The sequence below is a fragment of the Peromyscus eremicus genome, chromosome 12, assembly GCF_949786415.1.
Source record: "Peromyscus eremicus chromosome 12, PerEre_H2_v1, whole genome shotgun sequence".
Lineage (NCBI taxonomy): Eukaryota > Metazoa > Chordata > Mammalia > Rodentia > Cricetidae > Peromyscus > Peromyscus eremicus.
Window position 1 is genome coordinate 4,549,923 of NC_081428.1, and position 6,270 is coordinate 4,556,192.

Consider the following 6,270-nt stretch of genomic DNA (forward strand, 5'->3'; position numbering starts at 1 on the left):
CCCTAAACCTAACAGGAAGTGACATGGTAGGTCTGCCCTACACCTAACAGGAAATGACATGGTGGGTCTGCCCTACACCTAACAGGAAATGACATGGTAGGTCTGCCCTACACCTAACAGGAAGTGACATGGTAGGTCTGCCCTACACCTGGCCATCTAAACCTGGGAGTCGATCTGAGGAAGACTGGGTTTCCTCCTGCAGGTAACAGTACGTCCCATCACTTTCTCTTTCTCGTTTTCATACACCCCCAGGACAAGTGTCTCTGCCCTTCTAAGCCTCTTACAATCAGGGCCATCACCGTGGAGTAGACGCCACGCCATGGGTAGATGCCACCTCCTGCTCAAACCTTCAGGACTAGGTCTTAACCAAGACTGACTCCTTTGAGGCACGACACAAGACCTCAAGTGTCAGAATGAAAAGGAAACGTGAGTCAGACTCAGACTGTTCCAGGAACCCATTGTTACAATGTGGTATGAATTACAGCACTGCCCCTGTGGACTGAGAAACGCTACATTTGGTTCTCTCTGAACTTGGCTCTGATCCTGAGAGGTCCTAGTCAGCCCTGCTTTCTGGGTCCTCTCTCCTCAGTTCAGGCTGCCTAGGGGCCCTGGCAAGGAAGAGCCTAGTTTCAGGAGAAGCGAGAGACCAGCCTATATATACACGGACCACCAGGCTCTGATGTCTCCTCCACCCACGCTGAGGAGAGACACTGGAATCTTCCATCTCTGGATCCCTGGAGAAAATACCTTTTTCTCAGTGGATCTCGAGGAAGCCATATCCTGCCATGGGTCTGTGCCCTCCTGTACTCGGCATCTGCCTCCCCTCTCCTGGACCTCATAATGCTCTCATGGCTTTTGAAATCTAAGACCTCTGACATCTCCCTGAAACATCCTAACTTCACGTTGGCTACAGTGACCACAGCGGAAAGACTATGGAACCAAAGCAGTCCAGAATTTGTACAACAGGCATTTACCTTAGTGACAAACCAGGGACAGAATCAGGCTTTTGACCTTCAAGCTGGGTGCCTGGGTCACAGCTCCAGGTCAGGTTCCTCTGGCTGGGGTTGGCATGTTCCACAGACTGAGGCGGGAAAGAGAACACAGCCTGAGTTTGAACCCCAGAAACCCACATGGTGGAAGGAGAGGACTCCTGAAAGTTGTCCTCTGCTTCAGGGGTCATGTGTTACCTGAAGCCCTTACACACACACACACACACACACACACACACATGCACACGCATGCACACGCATGCACACGCACACGCACATGAAGAGGTGGGATTGCCCATGGGAGAGAGGAGAAAATGAGTATGGTGTGACAGCTGAACTGGGCAGGTTTATCTGAGACTTGAGGTCTGTTTCTAGCTGTACCACGGGGGCTCAGGGCATGGCTCAGCTGGTACAGCGCTAGCCTAGCATACATGAAGTCCTAGGTTCAATCCCCAGCACCCCATATACTGGGCATTGTGGTACATACCCAGTACTCGGGAGGTGGAGGCAGGAGGGTCAAGAGTTCGAGGTTCAGAAGTTCAGTCATCCTCTGGCTATAACGAGTCCGAGTGAGGCTTGGGATACCGGAGACCCTGCCTCAGAAAATACCCAAATAAAGGTCCTCAGACTTTCTCTCCTTAAGAGAAAGGAAAAGAGAGAGAGGGACAGAGAATGACACAGGAAAACATTGTAATCTGAATTTAAAAAAAAAAAAAACAACAGAGTCGATTACTGGGCAGCTGTCCAAAGGAAAACATAGAACTTCATCTAGTAAATTATTTTAAAATACTACCAACAGGCTTTGCAGGTGCGTGGAAGGGAAGGCATTAGTAAACCGCCCATTTCCTGCCGGAGAAGGGCCAATGGAGGTCACCCCATAAATCACACACCCCCAGGCTAATCACCTGCCTCTTCCTCAAGTCTCCTCCTGCTCAGCCAGCCTCACACAGGCAGGTAGGCAGCCCAGCACAGGTCTACCTTAATTCCGCTCTCCTGAGGGCCTTTCTACTGAAATGCTCACCACCTTTCCCGGCGGCGGCTGGCAAGCCTGGCAAATGATTAACTGGCTGGAGCGCTCCCTCTGCCAGGGCAGCCTACCAGCTCCTGCCCGGGGCATCAGCTGCCTCCAGCTTTGGGGGGGTCTGGAAATTCTTTAGTCATCTCAGGCATTTTTCCAACATAAGGCATTTGCATAGACTTCTCATCTGGCCTAATAACTAGAGAGAAAAACAGGAGGGTTTTGGTCCAGTAGCTTCAACAGGTGTCTGAGGAAGTGGATGCTTGCCTTGGGTGGGCGTTCCATGACCTTGTCGATCATGAGCTGGATGAGCAAGGGGGCCCTGGGAAGTGAAGTGGGAATGGGAAGCCTAAGGCTGTCCTTGGGAGTCCTCCACCCAGACCCCTCCCTCCTGAAAGGTACTTACAGTCACACCCGTTTGGTTTCTGTCTCTTTTTAGTTTTTGTTTTTGAGACAAAGTCTTGCTATGTAGTCCAGGCTAGCTTTAAACTAAATCCTCCTGCCTCTGTGTTCCCAGTGCTGGGATTAATAGGCCTCCACCATCTCACCCAATGATCTCACATGCTTTTATTTTTACAAAACCAAAGCTGATTAAAACCAGGATGAAACAGCAGCGAACAAAATGTAAAAGACGACAATGTCAAGTGTGGACAAGGAGGAGCAGCCACAGTTCACAGTTGTTGTGGAGATGAAGTAGGGTGATGACTTGTTTCATCCCCGAAGAGGAGATTCTGCACGCTCCACACTCCCCTTGTGGACCTTGGAGGGAGTGATATGGGTGTATTCATCCCAGCGGCCTCTGTGGTGGACACTCAGAATCAGGACGGGTTTTGTTGAGCTCTGTGCTCACAGCTCACTCAGTGCTGGTCCATTTTCTCCATCAGTTCGTGAACTCTGCTGTCATGGTTACATTTTTATTCCCATGGCCTTGTACGTTGTAGTTGACCAACAAGCCATCTGTGGCTGAATGTAGCTAAAAGCACGGCTTTGGGATGGGTAAAAAGGACCACAGTAAGTAGAACACGAGGCCTCTGTTGCCACAGGCTACCCCACAGCTGGCCATCAGGTAAGGTCAACTCTGAAGCAGAGATGGGAGGAAGCATACAAGTAATGCATTTTTAAAGATTTATCTTATTTTTAGTTGTGTGTGTGTGTGTGTGTGTGTGTGTGTGTGTATGTATGTGCACAAGTGCAGTTGCATGCAGAAGCCATAAGAGGGCGTCAGATGCCCTGGAGCTGGAGTTACAAGAGGTTGAGAGCGGCTCGGCGTGGGTGCTAAGAACTGAATCCAGGTCCCCTGCAGGAGCAATGTTCGTTCTTAACTGCTAAGCCCTCCCTCCAGTCCCCAAATCCCCACAGATTCCAAGAAGTGAAACAGAAACTACAGGCAGAACCTGAAATAAATAAAACTGAAACTGATAATGTTGAAGCAAAAAAGAAATTAATGCTCAACCTATTGGAAATGTAAAAACAAAAGTCTCTCTCTCTCTCTCTCTCTCTCTCTCTCTCTCTCTCTCTCTCTCGCTCTCGCTCTCATTTTAAAGAGGAGCTCAAAGCACAGTGACAGCCTATCTAGGAAGTCACAATAGCAAAGTTACTGTATCAAATCCCTACCAGGTGGGCAACGCTGAAGGCAGACTAGTAATCATATCTGTAAACGCTTCATAGAAAACAAACACTGGGGGGCGGGGGGGGGACATAAAAGTTCATACAAAAAAAAAAAAAACCATGAAGAAGAGGAAGGAAAGACTGATGATGAACCCAAGATTTATTACCTTCTGAAGGGCAGAGTAGAAAGTAGAGACCAGTGTGTTTAGGGGGAAGGTGGTGAGGAGAGCGTAAATAACACACAAGTAACAGTAAAGGCCAGCGAGGCGGCCCAAGGGGAAAGAAGCTTGCTGCCAAGTGTGAAAACAGTTCAGCCCACACGGTGGAAGGAGAAAACCACTCCCACAAGCTGTCCTGACCTCCACACATGCACGGTGGCACGTGCCTGCCCACACATGTGCAAAATGCATACGCACATTAAAAAAAGAAAAAAATGTAACTAAAAAACGTTAAATTAAAAAAAAATACACACGGGGCTGGAGAGATGGCTCAGTGGTTAAGAGTACTCTTCCAGAGGTCCTGAGTTCAATTCCCAGCAACCACATGGTGGCTCACAACCACTTGTAGTGAGATCTGGTGCCCTCTTCTGGCCTGCAAGGATACATGCAGACAGAACACTGTATACTTAATAAATTAAAAAAATAAAAAATAAATCTTAAAAAAAAAATACACACATAAGAGCTGAGCGGTGGTGGCACACGCCTTTAATCCCAGCACTCGGAGGCACAGGAGAGCTAGCGGAAGTACATAGAATGTCAGGGGCTCTAGTAATACCGTACCACTCTTCTCCCACCCATTGAAAGCTCTGTGATTTAAAAAGTAAACATTTTTATTGAGCATATTTATATGTGACCTTTGTTCTAATATTTTATTAAAATTAACATCAGCATTTGTAACAGATTGACCTGTTTGGGGACTATATTTGTAAGGGCGTGTGTGTGTGTGTGTGTGTGTGTGTGTGTGTGTGTGTGTGAAGAGAGGGAGCAGAGCTTGATTTAATTAGCTTAGTATGCTGACCAGAAGGGATTAATACACTGAGTTATGCAGAGGAGAAATCAAAGTAAACTATGATTAATGACTTCAGGCCAGAGGGCCCAGCCAGCGCTGGAGAAATAAAAGAGCCTGGAGACACCGAAGGCCCCAGGAGCAAGTGCTCCGGCAGACTGCCATGGAAGCCCCCCACACAGCTGTGACTTTGAACCACCCGGAGAGGTGTGTGTGGCGTGCAGCGGCCGAAGCTCACCTCACTGTGCTGGACAGTTCTCTGTCAGCCCGACACAAGCTAGCCATCTGAGGAGGGAGCTCAATTAAGAAAATGCCTCCAGGGGCTGGAGAGATGGCTCAGAGGTTAAGAGCACTGGCTGCTCTTCCAGAGGTCCTGAGTTCAATTCCCAGCAACCACATGGTGGCTCACAGCCATCTGTAATGAGATCTGGTGCCCTCTTCTGGTGTGCAGTCATACATGCTGTATACATAGTATACATAATAAATAAATAAATCTTAAAAAAAAAAGAAAGAAAGAAAGAAAAGGAAATGCCTCCATGAGATCAGGTTTACACAAGTCTGTAGGGCATTTTCTTAATTAGTGATTGGTGGAGGAGGACCCAGCCCATGGTGGTGCCATCCCTAGGCGGCGGTCCTGGGTTCTATAAGAAAGCAGGCTGGGCAAGCCAGTGAGCAGCACCCCTCCATGGCCTCTGCATCCGCTCCTGCCTCCAGGTTCCTGCCCTGCCTGAGTTCCTGTCCTGACTCCCCTCAATTCACCCTTGGCTGTGGAGCTGGGCCATAAACAGACTGAGGAGTGCTGCTCTGAGGACCAGCCTCTGCAATCAAAGCTGGGCAGGTCCACCGGCTCATCCACGCCCTTTGTCTTAGCTCCGCAATGTTGTCCTGGGAACTCAAGTCACAGTTGCATGGCCCCAGTGGTTGAGTAGAGGCAAGCCAAGCCACAGGGAGGATGGAGACAAATCTGGCAGCCTGGGACTCAGGAGGGTAGAGGAGGTTCAGGTCCTCCAGTTGGGGCTGGGACACTTGCCCAGCAGGGCCTGAGGATTACATGGGTCTGTGGCTAGCCAGACCATTTCTTCCATTTGTCCAGCCGCCAGGAACCAGGAGCCCCGGACAAACCCACAGCGCTTGCCTGAGAAGAAAAAGTAGCTTCATGGGCTAGGGCCGAAAGCACAGACCCTGTTTTGTCCCTCCTGCCAGGTGGCTCCATGGCTCTGCCTCCTGGTTTCCTCCACCCAGGGAAGTGCAGGGGTTGGCAGCTTCTAAGTCTGAAGGCCCCCTCTCCCCAAGGGTGCTTAGCCTGGAAGAGAAAGCCCACGGGAAGTGGAGTTGTCTTGAGTACCGGGGAAGAGTGCGGGCTGCTGTGTGGGGCCCAGCAAATGCAAGCTGAACCGGGGTTCGACTCAGCGGAGGGTAAGGCCACCCGAGGGGCCCCCATGGAGAAGCACCCAGCCCCTCAGCGGTGAGCTCCTTGTCGCCAGAGGGAAGCTGAGGCTGGGTAAGAATCAGCAGCAGGGACAGATTAACCCACCAGGGCTTTTGATCAAGTGTGTTTGCTCATTGGGAAGGAACGGCCTCCATCTTTGAGGCCGTTCCAATGTTCAGTCGCTCTCATACTGGTCCAGTGTCTTTTCGTTCTGAAGGTGA